The sequence below is a fragment of the Myodes glareolus genome, chromosome X (genome assembly GCF_982192425.1).
Source record: "Myodes glareolus chromosome X, mMyoGla1.1, whole genome shotgun sequence".
Taxonomy (NCBI): domain Eukaryota; kingdom Metazoa; phylum Chordata; class Mammalia; order Rodentia; family Cricetidae; genus Myodes; species Myodes glareolus.
In genome coordinates, this window is record NC_142053.1 from 83,180,594 (window position 1) to 83,198,641 (window position 18,048).

Consider the following 18,048-nt stretch of genomic DNA (forward strand, 5'->3'; position numbering starts at 1 on the left):
GCTCATGTCTCAGAGGGGGTGTAACTGTGAAGCGCCTCTGCATATCTGAGGAGGGTAAATAAAGGAAGGTGCTTGTTTTCTAAGACGGGGAAAGGGAGTTTGTGTGTTAACTACATTTGTGTGGTTAGTTAAGCTAGAAGTTTGTAATTCGTAAATGTAGAAAAATAGGGAAGAAAAATGCAGCTTTGCTGTGTACTTTTTAAGCACTTCCGTTCCCACAGTGGCTGGGAACACAGTATTTGTGGTAGCCATGGCAACTAATGTAAGCTACTGGAGGGAAATGGATGGCACTTGGTCTGCATTGGTATCTTCGCTAAATGCTTGCTGATTAAAGGGGAATGAAATCTCTTAGCACTAGATTAAAGTGAAGAACTGCTGCTATGTAAATTCCAGAGACTACTCCTTCCAGTTCTGGGCTAAGCAGTGCTTGTACCTGCTGATGCCCAGGTGAGAAAGAATTCTTTTCTTTGGGGCTGCTTTAGTGATCCAAATATTTTCCCTGTATCTCTAGGGTAAAGGCACAAACAGTTAATTTTCTAGACTAAGATCTTGTGTCAGATAAAACTGAGGTGAAGGTAAATACAGAATATTAATAGCTTGTTAGGGTAGAGCAAGGGCCCATAGGTTATACTCTACTGAGTTGACTGTTTGAGAATTTAGGACCGCCCAGTCGTGCTTATCAGGAAGGGCAGATATGCTGTATCTCCTACTCAGTGCCTGACTTTTGAGATTCTGAATGTGCTCTGTTTGCAAGGCTCCTCTCCTTATTGGATATTCTGCCATAAAGGGAAATTGTGGGGGGCTAGCTTTATGTAGATTTGACCTTGAGAACAAGGGTTTCTTTGACAGAGTGAATACTTTGACATCAGGGCCCCACAGTTTGGTAACAGGTCGTTCAGTATAATGGTGCATGAGGGAGTTATGGCCAATAATTGTTTAATACACTGCTGAGATTTTTTTAGGCAGGGATGAATCCCACTGTGGAAAGAGGGGAACACTATGGTTTCACAAGGGTTTTACGGAAATGACAGCGATTTTTCAAAAGACCGATATTCTCAAAGCATTACAAATTGGTTTTCCTCACTGGAATACGCCCATGAGTTGGTCTACAGATTTGTCAGCTGTACTTCTCACTGTATGTGTTAGGAATAATCTTAAAATGAGCCTCTCCACTGACACACTATAACTCCAATTAAACCAGATTAGACCAAATAAAAAATGCCCATGTTTAATAAATGCAGCACTCTTGGGTGGCTGGGAGTATGGCGGGGGTTGGGAGACAGAGAGGGAGAGTACAAGCAAAACCCAAAGCCATGTGTTCCTTTTACCAGTGCGAGCCTAAATAGTCTGTGGGGAGGGGTCAGCGCTTGGCAGACTGGGAGTTGGAGTCTGAACCAAGGCAATTCCCAGGCCAGGGGCTGGGGTGATACTTTCAACTGAATATTACATTCCAGACTCTTTTGATATAGGGGTGATAGAGAACTGGGGTCTCACTTTTGACCAAACAGTATGGTCCTGTGGACCACAGCACATGAATTATGAAAGAGGATATAAAGCTAGTTGGTTTTTAGTTCTTTGCCATGGATTTTTCATTTTTGGTGGTAGATAAGTGCTTAAAAATATTTGATGGTGAAAGTGTAAAATCCATTGTGAGGGTTCATAGCTTCAAAATTCTAACTATACAGAAGTTCATTATAGACTTTCATATGTGTATAGAAGTTCATGTATAGACTTTTGGTGTGATTAATTTTGACATGTGATATTTATTTCCAAGTTTTTTGAATAATATTTTTAAAATAAAATATAAAAAGTCTGCTGTTAAATGTCCTGTGGATTTTTCAGTGTCATCATTATATTCTTTTTTAAATTTCATTTAATTTAATTTTATTACTTTAAAAAATACCAATCCAAATTCCCACTCCCTCCCTTCCTCCTGCTCCCTTCCCACTCTCTCTGCACACCATCTCACCCAACCCCTCCAGTTCTAAGAGAGGGCAAGGCATCCTGCCCTGTGGAAAGTCCAAGGCCCTCCCTACTACATCCAGGTTGAGCAAGGTATACATCCAAATAGACTAGGATCCCAAAAAGCCAGTACATGCAGTAGAGACAAATCCCAGTGCCATTGTCATTGTCCTCTCAGTCTGCCCCAACTGTCAACCTCATTCAGAGAGACTAGTTTGATCCCATAATCGTTCACTCCCAGTCCAGTTGGAGTTGGTGAGCTCCCATTAGCTCAGGTAAACTGTCTCAGTGGGTGAACCCCTCATGGTCTTGACTTCCTTGCTCATACTCTCACTCCTTCCGCTCTTCAACTGGACCTTGGGAGCTCAGTCCAGTGCTCCGATGTGGGTTTCTGTCTCTGTTTCCATCTGTTGTTGGATGAAGATTCTATGGTGACATTTAAGATATTCATCAGTCTGACTACAGAGCAAGGCCAGTTCAGGCACCCTCTCCTCTATTGCTTAGAGTCTTAGCTGGGGTCATTCTTGTGGATTCCTGGGAATTTTTCTAGAGCCAGGTTTTTTGCTAACCCCATAATGGCTCCCTCAATCAGGATATCTCTTCCATTGATCTCATCTCTGTCCTTCCTCCATCTCGACTATCCCATTCCCTCAAGTTCTCCTCAACCCTCCTCTTCTTCCCTTCCTTCTACCTCTCCACCCACATGCTCCCAAATTTTGTCAGGTGATCTTGTCTGTTTCTAATTTCCATGTGGGTCTATATATGTTCTTAAGAAGGTTATATCTATAAAATGATGTGATTTGTCTCTAAACTCTGTTCTTAGTGCTAGGGGCATGGCTCAGTGGTAGAGCACTTGACAGCCAATAAAAGCAATATACAGCAAGCCAACAGCTAACATCAAATTAAATGGAGAGAAACTCAAAGCCATTCCACTAAAATCAGGAACAAGACAAGGCTGTCCATTCTCTTCATATCTCTTCAACATAGTTCCTGGGGTTTTAGCAATAGCAATAAGACAACATAAGGAGATCAAGGGTTTCAAATTGGAAAGGAAAAAATCAAACTTTTGTTATTTGCAGATGATATGGTAGTGTACATAAGTGGCCCCCAAAACTCTACTAGAGAACTCTTACAGCTGATAAGTACCTTCAGTGATGTGGCAGGATACAAGATCAACTAAAAAAAATCAGAGACCCTCCTATACACAAAGGATAAAGAAGTGGAGAGGGAAATAAGAGAAACATCACTCTTCACAATAGTCATAATAACATAAAATAACATGGGGGTAACACTAACCAAAGAAGTGAAAGACCTATTTGACAAGAACTTTAAGTCTTTGAAGAAAGAAATTGAAGAAGATACCAGAAAATGGAAAGATCTCCCATGCTCTTGAATAGGAAGGAACAACATAGTAAAAATGGCAATCCCACCGAAAGCAATCTATAGATTCAATGCCATCCCCATCAAAATCCCAACACAATTCTTCACAGACCTTGAGAGAACAATAATCAACTTCATATGGAAAAACAAAAAACCCAGGATAGCCTAAACAGTCCTATACAATAAAGAAACTTCTGGAGGCATTACCATCCCTGACAATCTCTATTACAGAGCTACAGTAATGAAAGCAGCTTGGTATTGGCATAAAACCAGAGACGTTGACCAATGGAATTGAATTCAAGACCCGGATATTAATTCACACACCTATGAACCCCTGATTTTTGACAAAGAAGCTAAAATTATACAATGGAAGAAAGAAAGCATCTTCAACAAATGGTGCTGGCATAACTGGATGTCAACTTGTAGAAGAATGAAAATAGATCCATATCTATTGCCATGCACAAAACTCAAGTCCAAATGGATTAAAGACCTCAATATAAATCTGACCACACTGAACCTGATAAAGGAGAAAGTAGCTTTCAATGCATAGGCATAGGAGACCACTTCCTAAATAACCCCAGTAGCACAGACAATAAGAGCAACAATAAATAAATGGGACCTCCTAAAACTGAGAAGCTTCTGTAAAGCAAAGGACACAGTCAGTAAGACAAAAAGGTAGCCTACTGAATGGGAAAAGATCTTCACCAATCCCACCTCAAGACAAAGGACTGATCTCCAAAATATATAAAGAACTCAAGAAATTAGACATTAAAATTCTAAATAACCCAATTTAAAAATGGTGTACTGAACTAAACAGAGAATTCTCAACAAAAGAATTTCAAGGGCTGGAGAAATGGCTCAGAGGTTAAGAGCACTGGCTGCTCTTCCAGAGGTCCTGAATTCAATTCCAAGCACCCACATGGTGGCTCACAACCATCTGTAATGAGATCTGGCGCTCTCTTCTGGCCTGCAGGCATAGGTGCAGACAAGATACTATATATATAATAAATAAATAAATCTTAAAAAAAGAATTTCAAATGGCTAAAAGATACTTAAGGACATGTTCAACTTCCCTAACAGGGAAAGCAAATCAAAACAACTCTGAGATACCATCTTACACCTGTCCAATGATAGCTTATGCTGGAGAGGATGTGGAATAAGGGGAACATTCATCCATTGCTGGTAGGAATGCAAACTTTGTATAACCACTCTGGAAATCAGTGTGGCAGTTTCATCATTATATTCTTAAGTTTCAGATTTGTTTTAGTTTTTTTATATGGCTTCTCTTTGTTGAACTCATTTTGTTCATATATTATTTCTGAGTTTTCTTGTCTTTTTATTTTTAACTCACTGAACCTTTTCAAAGGTAAATATTTAGAAATTTCTTTCTAGTAGATTTCCATTTAGTTACAGTTGGTGACTGATACTTTAATTGTTCCATGTTTTTTGTTATCTTTTATTCTCATGACTACGCTTTGCTGTATAAATATTTGAACATGTAGGTGGTTCTCCTAGTCTTTCTAAGCTGGTTTTAGTATGGAAGTTCCTTTACTAACCAACCAGTCCAGCAGTTCTTGGTGGATCATTTAGTGGGTTTTTATGGGTTGGTTTGATTCAAATATGCTGGCCTGATATCTTTGTCTACAGTGACCAGAATACAGCTTATTTTTTGTGAGAGTTTTTAAAGTATTAGGTTCACTGAAGTTAACTTACGTATTGAATTCACTGGAACCTATGTTATATGGCACAGCTTGGAGCTGGAGTAGGCTTGAAGTCTGAATTTGTTGTGGCTAGCCTGGTAATGAGGTATGTCTGGAGTAAGTTAGTAGATACTTCCCTAGAGCTTGCTATGGTACAGGCTGTCATGGAGCTCAGGGTTACAGGAGCTAGCATCATGCTAGGATATGTTTGCAGCCTGAGACTATAAGGGCAGGATATAAGTCTTCAGCTCAGGGTTGTGGCTGTCACTAGGATATTTCTGGAGCCTGGGAAATGGGTACATATTCACAATGGTACAGACTTCAAGTCTTGGTCTGTACTATTGGACCTAAGGAAGACCTTCAATTTTTTCTTTTTTAAAATATATTTTTCATTGGTTTTATTGAGCTATATCTTTTCCCCACTCCCTTCTTCCCCCTCCACTTCTACCCTCCCTTGCCCCCCAAGATCCCAACTTACTCAGGAGATCTTGTCCTTTTCTCCTTCCTAAGTGGATCCATGTATGTCTCTCTTAGGGTCTTCTTTATTGTCTAGGTTCTCTGGGGTTGTGGACTGTAAGCTTGTTATCCTTTGCCCTATGCCTAATATCCATTTATGTGTGAGTACATACCATGTTTGTCTATCTGGGTCTGGGTTACCTCACTCAGGATGTTTTTTTTTCTAGTTCCATCCATTTGCATGCAAATTTCAAGATGTCATCATTTTTTACTGCTGAGTAGTACTCCATTGTGTAAATGTACTACATTTTCTTTATCCATTCTGCAGTTGAGAGGTATCTAGGTTGTTTCCAGGTTCTGGATATTACAAATAATGCTGCTATGAATACAGTTGAGAAAATGTCCTTGTGGTATGAGTGTGCATCCTTTGGTTATATGCCCAAGATACCCCATTTTTTGATTGGATTATTTGATAATTTGATGTCTAGTTTCTTGAGTTCTTTATATATTTTGGAGATCAGTCCTCTGTCTGATGTGGGGTTATTGAAGATCTTTTCCCATTCTGTAGGCTGTAATTTTGTCTTATTGACCATGTCCTTTGCTTTACAGAAGCTTCTCAGTTTTAGGAGGTCCCATTTATGAATTTTTGCTTTCAGTGTCTTGCTACGAGAGTTATATTTAGGAAGTAGTCTCCTGTGCCAATACCTTCAAGGCTACTGCTGCAGAGGCTTCCTCTCCTGGTGGCCTGGTAGTCTGCCTACCACCCTTGACATTCAAGTTTTTAATTATAGCAAATAAATTTGGGAGAGAATAGTTGAAATGCAAGGGTAATAGTAATTGGTATAATAAAGTTTACAATTTTTTGCTTTGTTAAATAAGTTAGTTGTGCTCATTATAGCAATTAGATTATTGCATAAAATGGAAAGTTAATTTTCTACAGTACACTATCATAGGTGCTCCCAAATAACATTTTCGTTATATCCCTTTGACAGTTTTAAAAACATAGCTTCTTTTACATGAATTTGTATATGTGAATTAATAAACATATTTAAACTATTTGGGAGGCAAACAGCTATATAGTTCAGCACTTGCCACCAAACCTGATAACCAAAGTTGTATCTGCAGAACCAAAACTAGGAAAGAGAGAACCAAACTTCTACAAGTTGTTCTTTGACCTTCATATATGCATTGTTGCATTTGCACTCACATACCCATGCACATCCACACATATGCACATGTGGGAATACACACACACACAAATGTAAAAGATGCCTAAATAACTATTTTGGAAAACTGCCAAAGTAATATAAGTAAAATGTTAATAGTGAGTGCTGCTGAGTCAACTCTCCAGCCTGAAATACACATAATTTTTTTAAAAAGCTTTTTGTAAGTCATGCATGGTATTTTACACTTTTGATCCAAGGATTTGGGAGACCAAGGCAAGGGAACTGACATAAGTTTGAGAGCAGCCTGGGTTACATAGTGGGTTCCATGCCAACCCAGCTGAGGTATAGCATGTGAACTGTGTCAAATAAACAACTAAATGAATAAATAAATAGCTAAATAAGTAAAAAACTTCATTTATGGAAATTAAAAAAGATGTCAAAGATTAAAAATGCTTTTTATATAAAATAAAAACAAAATAACAGAAATTATATTGCTGATTTTAAAATTTACAATAATTAAGTTTAGTGAACCTAAATTATGTAATTTCCATAATGATTTTAAAAATGGGTATTATATTTACAGTGCTTTAATTTGAGATAATTTTATTTATCATTGCTTGTCATTTACTGTTGTTACATATGCTAGAGGTTCTGCATATATAACTTACCAGTAGAGGGCTTGTCAAGCATGGATAAGGCCCTGAGTTTGGTTTTCAGTGTTACTGAAAAAAAAATGAAATGTATACCACCAGAATTACTAGAAGTATTATTGTAAAAAGTAAGCAAAATACAATGTGTTTTATGCACAAATATTAGTGGTCCACTAATAGGAGCCCAAATAAGATTTGTAGAGTTTTCAGTGCTTGTTAATATTAATTTAATTTTTTTCCTGTTTTTCAATGAAGATCTTGAGAATCTGACATTATATATAATAGTGCAGTGTGATCTGGGAGAAATTGCAGAGATGCCAAGAAAAAAAATCTTACTGAGGGTCAACTGATTTTGACTCATTACTGTGTGCCACAATGTCTTTACTTGAAAAGTTAAGTACAATACCATGTATATCATAGGTGTGTGGTGAGGCTTAATAGTAGCTTTACAAGTTTACCTCCCCCACCCCATGGTGCCTTTCTACTTTCCTGGCTTCTACAGATACCCCACATTAAGATACACAAATATTACACCTGTCAGAATGGCTAAAATCAAAAACACCAATGATAGCCTATGCTGGAGAGGATGTTGAGTAAGGGGAACACTCATTCATTATTGGTAGGAATGCAAACTTGTGCAACCACTGTGGAAATCAGTGTGGCGGTTTCTCAGGAAACTGGGAGTCAACCTACCTCAGGACCCAGCAATTCCACTCTTGGTAATATACCCAAGAGATGCCCAATCATACTACAAAAGCATTTGTTCAACTATGTTCATAGCAGCATTTGTAATAGCCAGAACCTGGAAACAACCTAGGTGCCCCTCAATAGAAGAATGGATAAAGAAGGTGTGGAACATACACACTTTAGAGTTCTACTCAGCGGTAAAAAACAATAACATCTTGAATTTTGCATGCAAATGGATGGAAATAGAAAACACTTTACTGAGTGAGGTAACCCAGACCCAAAAAGATGAATATGGTATGTACTCACTCATAAGTGGATTCTAGCCATAATTAAAGGACATTGAGTCTATAATTCATGATCCTAGAGAAGCTAGATAAGAAGGTGAACCCAAAGAAAATCATATAGTTATTCTCCTGGATACTGGAAGTAGACAAGATTGCCAGGCAAAACTTGGGTGCATGGAGGTATGGGGGGGTGGATGTAAGGGAAGATGGGTAGAGAGAAGGAAGAAAGGGAGGATTCGGGAGAGCTTGGGGGAATGGGATGGGTGGGATGGAGGAAGGGTGGATATGGGAGCAGGGAAGTAAATATCTTAATTAAGGGAGCCATTTTAGGGTTTGCAAGAGACTTGACTCTAGAAGGGTTCCCAGGTCCAAGGAGAGGTTCCCAGATAGTTCCTTGGGCAGCAGAGGAGAGGGTGCCTGAACTGGCCTTGTCCCATAGCCACACTGATGAGTATCTTGCATATCACCATAGAACCTTCATCTGGCGATGGATGGAGATAGAGACAGAGACCCACATTGGAGCACTGAACTGAGCTCCCAAGGTCCAAATGAGGAGCAGAAGGAGGGAGAACATGAGCAAGGAAGTCAGAACCGCAAGGGGTGTGTTCACCCACTGAGATGGTGGGTCAGATCTAATGGGAAATCACCAAGACCAGTTGGAATGGGACTGATGGAGCATGTGATCAAACCAGACTCTCTGAATGTGGCTGACCGTGGAGGCTGACTGAGAACCCAGGACAATGGCACTGGGCTTTGATTCTACTGCATGGACAGGCTTTGTGGAAGCCTTGTCTGTTTGGATGTTCACCTTCCTGGACCTGGGGAGAACGGGGAGGACCTTGGACTTCCCATAGGATAGGGAACCCTGACTGCTCTTTGGCCTGGAGAAGGAGGGGAAGGAGGAGTGGAGGGAGGGGAGGGGAGGAAAGTAGGAGGAGGGGAGAAGGTGGAAATTTTTAATAAAATAAAATACACAAATCTAAAGATTTGCTGCTATGGGAGAGAACATACAGTGTTGTCTTTCTGGGTTTGTGTTATCTCATTCAGTGTAATTTGGGAAGGGACATAGTAGAACATGGGTTACATGAAGGGGGAAAGGAATAATGGGGGGCGTTAAGTAGGAAAGGAGATGGGAGTGTAGGACAGAGGAAGGGATGGCATGGTGGCCAAATAACTAATAGTAAGGATGTCTGAAAAGTCATACGGAAACCTAGCATTTTATATGCAGCCACACATATACATATAAATGAAGGAAAAGTGAAGTTGGCAAGGAGATATGAGGCAAAGTTCTGGGAGAACTTGAGGAGAGTTAAGGGTGAATATAATCAAACCATATTGGATGCATGTAAGAAATTCTCTAAGAAGAAAATGAAAAGCATATTGAAAAGATTAACAATTTAGCTATGTAGCATGACAAATTATTAACTATAAAAACAATCATATACAAGCTGATTTTAATAGAAAATGAAACATATTAGCACCATCTAGTGGAAATACAAATCAAGCAATAATAATTTTAACAGAGAATATAATTTAATATTGATATTAATTTTGTGCTAGAAGAAATTGTATGAATTGTCTAGTTTAGGAATTTAGAAGCCGTTTTCTGTAGTGCTCTTGTGTCTTGCCAGGAAAAACACATTCTCTAAGTTATACTTTAAATCAATGTCTTACTTGATATTTCTTGCAAGACTTTTTTGAAAAAAATAATTTGCTTGTTTATAAAATGTTTGAAAACTGAATGATATATACAACTTTAATTCTGTACAGATCAGGAAATAGATGTTCCCAGAGTAAGGTATTTATTCAAGAGTGCAGAGCTCGGTGTTAATCTTTAATTTTCTAGGGATAATCTTTCTCTAAGTGTCAAGAGTGTTTGTTCCATCATTTCTAATTTTAATAATTTAAAACTTCTTGCTCATTTTCCATGTCAATAAAGCTAATGGCTTTGCCTTGGGTATTTGATCTTTTGAGAACACCAGATTTTGGGTTCCTTAGTCATCCCCATTGTTTTTCAACTTTTATTTCATTCCCATGCTAATCTTTGTGTTTTCTTTTCTTCTGCACTGTAGATGCTCCTCTTTCTCCCTTGTCCTTGGGTATATTATTGGATATTGACTTGATAATTTTATTCCTTTTTCAGTGTTGGAATTTCTATCTATACATGTTCCTGAAAGTATTGCTTTAGCTATATTCCATAAGCTTTGTTTTTACCTGATCAACTCAAGGGATTTTTGTAATTCCTCTCCTAATTTTATTAATTGAACCATTGGTTTTTCATCTGTATATTGTTTAATTTTCACATTTAGCAATTCATCAAATTTCCTTTTGTAGTTAGTCTTAAACTTAACTCCATGTTGAAAGAATATATTTTATGATTTCTTAAATCTATTGTGATTTTGTCTGGCCAGTGTATGTTCTGTTCTTATGTACCTTTTAGGTACATTTGAACAGAATGTTGGTGGTCTGTACTACAAATGGATTTTAGGGTGTGGTAGATTTATAGTATTTAAGTATTCTTGTATATGTTTTGAGTTATACTGACTTCTATCCATTATTGAAAGAAGGATATCGAAAGTCCCAATTATTGTTAAGTAATTTGCTTTTGCTTTCAGTTTTGTCAGATTTTATTTCATGTATTTTTGTGCTGTGTACTTATTATAATAAAGTATCTCCCTTTTGTTTTGTTTCATTTTTTTGAAACAGGGTTTCATATAAACCAGGGGGTCCATTAAATATAAATAGATTAAATAATACAATAAAATTATATTTGTGGAAAATGGCCTTGAACTACTGACCTTTTCTCTCTACTTCCCAAGTGCTGGAATTAAGGTGCGCACCACCATGCCTTGTTCTAAAATATTGTTCTTTATCTCTAGATAGTTAATTTTTTGTTTTGAAGTCTGTCTTATATTTCCACAACCATTTAAGTTTTCTTAGAGTTGTTTTTATTATATTTTGTTCTATTTCATTACTTTCAACCTCTTTGTATTTTTGAAATTTGTGTGGATTTTTATAGGTAACAAGTAGTTGGATTTTGTTTTTAATCTAATGTGAGGACATCTCAGACATTTTATTGTATTTTAAAATTCATACGTATTTAACATTACTGTTAATATTGATAGATTTATGCCTTTTCTGTTCTTTCATATATATCTGATGATTCCTTTTCCTACTTTTGCCCCTTTCTTATCTCTTTTGTTTTTATTATTTATTTTAATAATACATAGTGATGAATTTTATTATGGCATTTCATACATATATTTCATTATACTCTGTTCTTACTCATCTTCTATCCCCACTGCCCTACCCACCCCTCAGGTTAGTGTTAATTTTTGACTTGATAAAATCTATAACCTCTTAGGAGATGGGCCTCTGGGCATGCCTATGCATTAATTGAGGTGGCAGGACCCATCTTAATTTTGGGTGGGACCACTTGCTGGGAAGGCATCCTGGTACAGTTAAATGGAGAAAGCAATCTGAGGGTTGGCATGCTTTCATCCTTCTGCATTTTACCCCACTGAAGCTTTTTATTTAGATGTGCTTTACATCTCTAGATGAAAAGTCCGAGGGTTTTTCCTTCTATATCTTTTCCTTTTGATCTTCATTGTTCATAATGCTCACTGAGGTTGTCGGTACAATGAAACCAGACTGGGATCAAAGCAGATTTGTTTGTTTGCTATCTTTTCTAGGTCTTTGAACTGCGTATCAAATCTGGGACTGATCATTCCATAGTTGGTGGACCTGTTTGTGAGGTTTGCGATAATTTTTCCCAGCTCTATGATGATTAGTGATTTTAAATTCGCCAGTATAACCACACTTTATCATCACACTCTCGAGAGCTGTTTTAGTCAGTTCTGTTGTTATGAAGAGACACCATGGTCCTGGTAACTTTTGTCAAAGAAAACATTTAGTTGGGACTCGCTTACAGTTTCAGAGGGTTAGTTCACTGTCATCATGGCAGGGAGTATGGTGGCATGCAGACAGACAGTGTTAGAGAAGTAACTGAGAGTGCTACCTTCCGTTTTTTGTTTTGTTTTGTTTTGTTTCTGAGACAGGGTTTCTCTGTAGCTTTGCACCCTGTCCTGGAACTAGCTCTTGTAGACCAGACTGGCCTCAAACTCACAGAGATCCGCCTGTCCCCCCACCCCCACCCCAGTGCTGAGATTAAAGGCCTGCGCCACCACAGCCCTGCAGCGTGAAGAAAAAAAAAATACTGGGCCTGATTTGAACTTCTGAAACCGCAAAGCCCATCCCCCATTGACACACTTCCTCCAACAAGGCCATACCTTCTAATCTCTCCAAAGTAGTGCCACTCCATGATGACTAAGCATTAAGATATATGGGTCTATGGGGGGTTATTCTTATTCAAATCACCATAAGGGCATAGGCCAAGACATTCATATACACCATGGTGATGGCCTAGAAAGATGGCAGAAAAAAGCTTCCCCCTGTTTCTTGGTTGTAGTTGCAATATGACTAATTGTTTCAAGCTCTTGTTGCCTTGATTTTCCCACCATGATTGACTCTACTCCTAAACAGAAAGCCAGAATAAACTCTTTCTCCCTGAAGTTGCTTCTGGCAGGGTCTTTTATCAAAGGGGCAGGACAAAAACTAGGATAGCCCCTATCACTTTCCTCCCCAAAGAGTCTTCCCTTCTGCTATCGTGTTACAAGAATTACATTGCCATTCTTCCATCTATTTCTTACCCTTAAAAATCTCTTCCTCCTCTCTCATGGTTTCCTTTTTATTTTCACAACCACCCACATGCATGTGTACATGCATACACATATACACACAAATTTAAATTTAGGTTTTGTGTTTGACAGAAAACACAAGGTATTTATTTGAGTCTGATTTATTTAGCATAATGTAATGACCTCCGGCTTCATGTGTTTTCCTACAAATATCATGGACTCAATTTTTCTTTTGACTGACTAAAATTCCATTGTGTATATATACCCTATTTTTATTTATCCATTCATTTGTTGGTGGACATTGAGATTAGTTTCTTTTCTTGGTTATTGTAATTAAAGCAATTGTAAGTATGAATGTGCATGTATCTCTACTGGATGTTGATTTAGAGTTCTTCAGGTATATATTCATGAATGGTCTAGCTGAATCATATAGCAGTTTCAAATTTTGATTTTTTTAAGAACCTTAAGTCTGACTTCAAAAGTGGCTGTGTGAGTTACATTTCCACCAATAATGTATAAAGATTCGTCTTCCCCCACATCATTGCCAGTATTTGTTGTCCTTAAAAATATTTTATTATTTTTTTAGCTATTATGTGTTTTTGTTTTTCTGTGTGAAGTTTAGTATTGTTCTTTCAAGGTCTGTGAAGAATTGTGTTGGAACTTTAATGGGGATTACATTAAATTAGTAGATTGCTTTTGGTAAGATTGCCGTTTTTACTATGTTAATCCTACTGGTCCATGAGCATGGGAGATCTTTCCATTTTCTTATCTCTTCCCCAATTTCTTTCTTCAAAGACTTAAAATTCTTGTCTTATAGACCTTTCACTTTTTGGGTTAGAGTTACCCCAAAATATTTTATATTATTTGTGACTATTATAAAGATTGTTGTAATGGATTAAATAAAATGCTGCGGGATCCCTGGCAACTGCAGTAGTAGAAACGCTGCAGGTCCCCAAGCAGTGGCAGCAGGCCATGCAGTGGCAGGCTGTGGCCCCAAGAGCAGCCAGTCCTAGGCAGGGACTGGCACAGTTCCCCCAGTGGCTGCAGAAGGCCACATGAGAGACAAACAGATAGGCATGCCATGAGACCACACCGCAGGTCTCTGAAGGTGGCTGGCCTCCGGCAGGGAGAGACACAGCGGAGTGCAAGAGGCAGAGGCATGGATAGGTACACTGTGCAGAGTGAGGTTGGATATTTGTTTAGTGGGTTATGGAGGGGAAAGGAAGAAGGGGAGAAGAGCAGAGAGGCAGAGAGAGGGGGAGGGAAGGAGGGAGGGAGGGAGAGAGAAAGGGAGGGAAGAAGAGAGGGAGGAGAGAGACAGAAGCTACCTCTTTGAGAGGGAGACAGAGAAGGAGAGACTCAGGTTGCAAGCAGGAAGGAAGACCTGCCTCAGCAGATGGGGGGTGGTGAAGGGGGGACGTGGCTTGTCTCTTAAAGAGACAGGGCAGACCGTTACAGTTGTTGTTTCTCTTATTCCTTTCTCAGCCCATTTATCATTTATATATAGGAGGCCTACTGATTTTTTTTTTTAGTTAATCTTGTATCCTGCGACATTGCTGAAGGTGTTTATCAGCTGTAGGAGTTCCTTGGTAGAATCTTTGGGGTCACTTATGTATATTATCATATCATCTGCAAATAGTGAAAGTTTGATTACTTCTTTTTCAATTTGTATCTCCTTGATCTCCTTTTGTTGTCTTATTGCTGTAGCTAGAACCTTGAGTGCTATATTGAATAGATATGGAGAGAATGGTAGACAGCCTTGTATTGTCTCTGATTTTAGTGGAATCGTTTTGTGTTTCTCTCCATTTAATTTGGTGTTGACCATTGTCTTGTTATAAATTGCCTTTATTATTATGTTTAGATATGTTCCTTGAATCCTGTTCTCTCCAGAACCTTTATCATGAAGGAGTGTTGGATTTTGTCAAAGGCTTTTCTAACATTTAGAGATGATCATGTCGGTTTTTTTCTTTCAGTTTCTTTATATTGTGAATTACACTGACAGCTTTTCATATGTTGAACTATTCCTGCATCTCTGGGATGAAGCCTACTTGATCATCATGGTGGATGATGTTTTCGATGTGTTGTTGGATTTGGTTTGCCAGTATTTTGCTGAGTATTTTTGCATCAATGTTCATGAGGGAGACTGGTCTGTAATTCTCTTTCTTTGTTACATCTTTGTTTGGTTTGGGTATCAGGGTAACTATGGTCTCTTATAAAGAATTTGGCAGTGTTCCTTTTGCTTCTATTGTGTGGAACAATTTGAGGAGTATTGGTATTAGTTCTTCTTTGAAATTTTTATAGAATTCTGGGCTGAAACCATCTGGCCCTGGGCTTTTTTGGTTGTCAGATTTTTAATGATTATTTCCATTTCCTTAGGGGTTATAGGCCCATTTAATTTGCTTATCTGGTCTTGATTTAATTTTGGTATGTAGTACCCATCAAGAAAGTTGTCTATTTCCTTTAGATTTTCTAATTTTGTGTAGTTAGATTTTTGAAGTATGCATGACCTAATGTTTCTCTGTATTTCCTCAGTGCCTTCTGTATTTATCATATTGTCTTCTGTAATATTTTGGAAAGTACATTGTGACACACCTATATGCTATTGCTCTTCCTTTGGAGCTTAATTTTTTCTTATTCATCTAGTCATCTGGACTAATTTGGTAAAATTTATTTTCCTTACAATTTGTGGTCTCTAGTGGTTCCTTCTCGGAGTTTTCTTTTTATTTGTTTAGAGGGAATTTTCACAGTTAAAGAAATTTATTGTTGTGCTCTGCAGTCAGATAGGGACTAGTAATTATCTTTCACTAGTCGATTATCTTTCACTTGATAGAGAACAAAATGTTAGGCAAATACATCTCTCTCAAACCTTAGGTAGGAGGTTGATTTGCTTTTTAAGTTTACCTTTCTGAGAGCCACCTTTTATCCTAGCTCAATTTTCATTTGGTGTTTGGTCAGAAATTCTACTTAAGCCTCTTGAGCCACTTTGGCTGAAGAGTCTTTGCTAATGGATCTGTGTCTGCCTTAAGTAATGCTTTCTAGTTTGTCTTAGTACTGCCTTTGTTTGGGCCTCTCTGGATGCAGCTTTGTACATGGGCTTGGTTTTTTGAACCCTTGAAGATAATTGTGTTCCTCTCTATTTTTTCCTTGCTTCTTTATGCTAACCTTTTGCATGTTTTACTTGTTACTGCTATCATGGAGCAACTAGGCTCCTTGTATTTACTACTTCTGGTCTCTGTCCAGATAAAATCACCTCCCCTGGGAAGAAATCCAGAGAACGTTTTACTGCCTGCCTTCTCTACTGGGCAGAACCACTGTGCCACTTGACCAGGGCAGGTAGCTGGAAAACTATGGGAATTCTTCCTATGATGGAGGTCTCTTACTTCAAAACGCCATAGCTTTACAAACTTAACAAAGTTAAGGTGTTCATAATCCCAGAGGCTAGGGTCCTAGATAGTCAATAGTCATTAAAGCTATCCTAGAGCTTCTGGGTCCTTTGCCAAAGGGAGGAACAAGATTGTCTCTAGAGTCACACCATCCCTTCCAGGATGATTCCAGTCGCACGCTTTCATTGCTGGTTTTGACTGGAAGAAGGGTTAGCGTACCAGAATATATCTCTATAAAATAGGACTGCAGTGACTAGTACTAGGCAAGCACTATATCTTTGCTAGCATGCTAATTACTCAGTTTTTTCATTTCTGTATTTTTTCTTTAGATGCATTCTAACTTTATAGTCCAGGCTTGTCTTGAATTCACCATCCTCCTGCTTCCGAGTACTGGAATTACAGGCACGTACTGGCATACACAGCCTTTTCCCCCTTTAGGACAAAGTCTCATTATGTATATCAAGCTGGCTCTGAATTCACCATGTAGTCTAGTTTTTGTGTTGCTGAGGCAGGGTCTCATGTGACTGTAACTGGCCTTTAACTCCTTATCCTTCTGACTCCACCTCCCAAGTGCTAAGTTATAGTCATGTGGATGCACTTCTGGTCTTGGATCTGTTTATGTAAAAAGTTTTTATATTTCAAAATATTATAACCGTCTGACTGAAGATATTCTAAAGAGAGGCTTTTTTTCTGTCCCTTTGTTTAGCTATCAAACTGTCCAAACAATGATTTCTCCTCAAATGTGGAATTTTTACCAGGAATCTCGTGCTGGAAGAAGGATAAGGCTGAAGCCTGCTGTTAACCAGAGGAAGAACTTGCCCTTAGAAAGAGATTTCATGTAGATTTGATGACTTATCAAACTATCTTGAAAGACAGGATTTGAGACAATGATGGGTCAATGACGGGTGTGTGTGTGATCACATCTTAACTATGACAGTTCAGTTATACATACCCCTTGCCCTCATTTAAAACCTAGACATCATGTCATTACCTCCAAAAATAGATTTGGAGGAGATCACTGGACTGTATTTGTTATTCTTCCCAATGTGGTCACATAATTCCTTTTTTTTTATCTTTCACTAATACTTATCTCTTTTATTGGCATATTGACAATGTGTAGGTGAACTAGTTTGTTAGGGTTGTTACCCCCCAGATTTTGTGTCCCCAATACTCCAGTAACAGTATTGTTTTTGTGTTGGATAGTTTTATTTCAACTTGACACAAGCCAGGGTCATCTGAGGGAAACTCAATTAAGAAATGCTTCCAAAAAATCTGTCTGCAGACAGGCTTGTAGGGCATTTTCTTAATTAGTGATCAGTCGGGGAGGACACAGACCAGTGTGGGTGGGGCCAACACTGGACTGGTGGTCCCGGGGTTCTGTAAGAAAGCAGGCTGAGCAAGCCATGGGAAGTAAGTCAGTAAACAACACTCCTCCATGGCCTCTGCATCAGCTCCTGCCTCCAGGTTCCTGATGCAGAGGCCATGGAGGGGAGATGCTTACTGACTTGCTTCCCATAGCTTGCTCAGCCTGCTTTCTTATAGAACCTAGGACCAGCAGCCCAGGGATACAGAATTCCTTCTTGGCTTCTGCTTCAGTTCCTGCCTCCAGGTTCCTGCCCTTACTTCCTTCAGTGATAGAGTATGACCTGACAGTTCTAAGAAATAAATCCTTTCCTCCTCAAG

The 18,048-nt window shown here is 38.6% G+C and overlaps 1 protein-coding gene across 1 annotated transcript in view; it reads left to right on the forward strand.

The window, feature by feature from the left end:
* The window catches only part of Tex11 (testis expressed 11), a 267,891-nt gene that overhangs the window by 65,827 nt on the left and 184,016 nt on the right, over positions 1-18,048 (forward strand). The gene's annotated exons all lie outside the window — the stretch shown is intronic.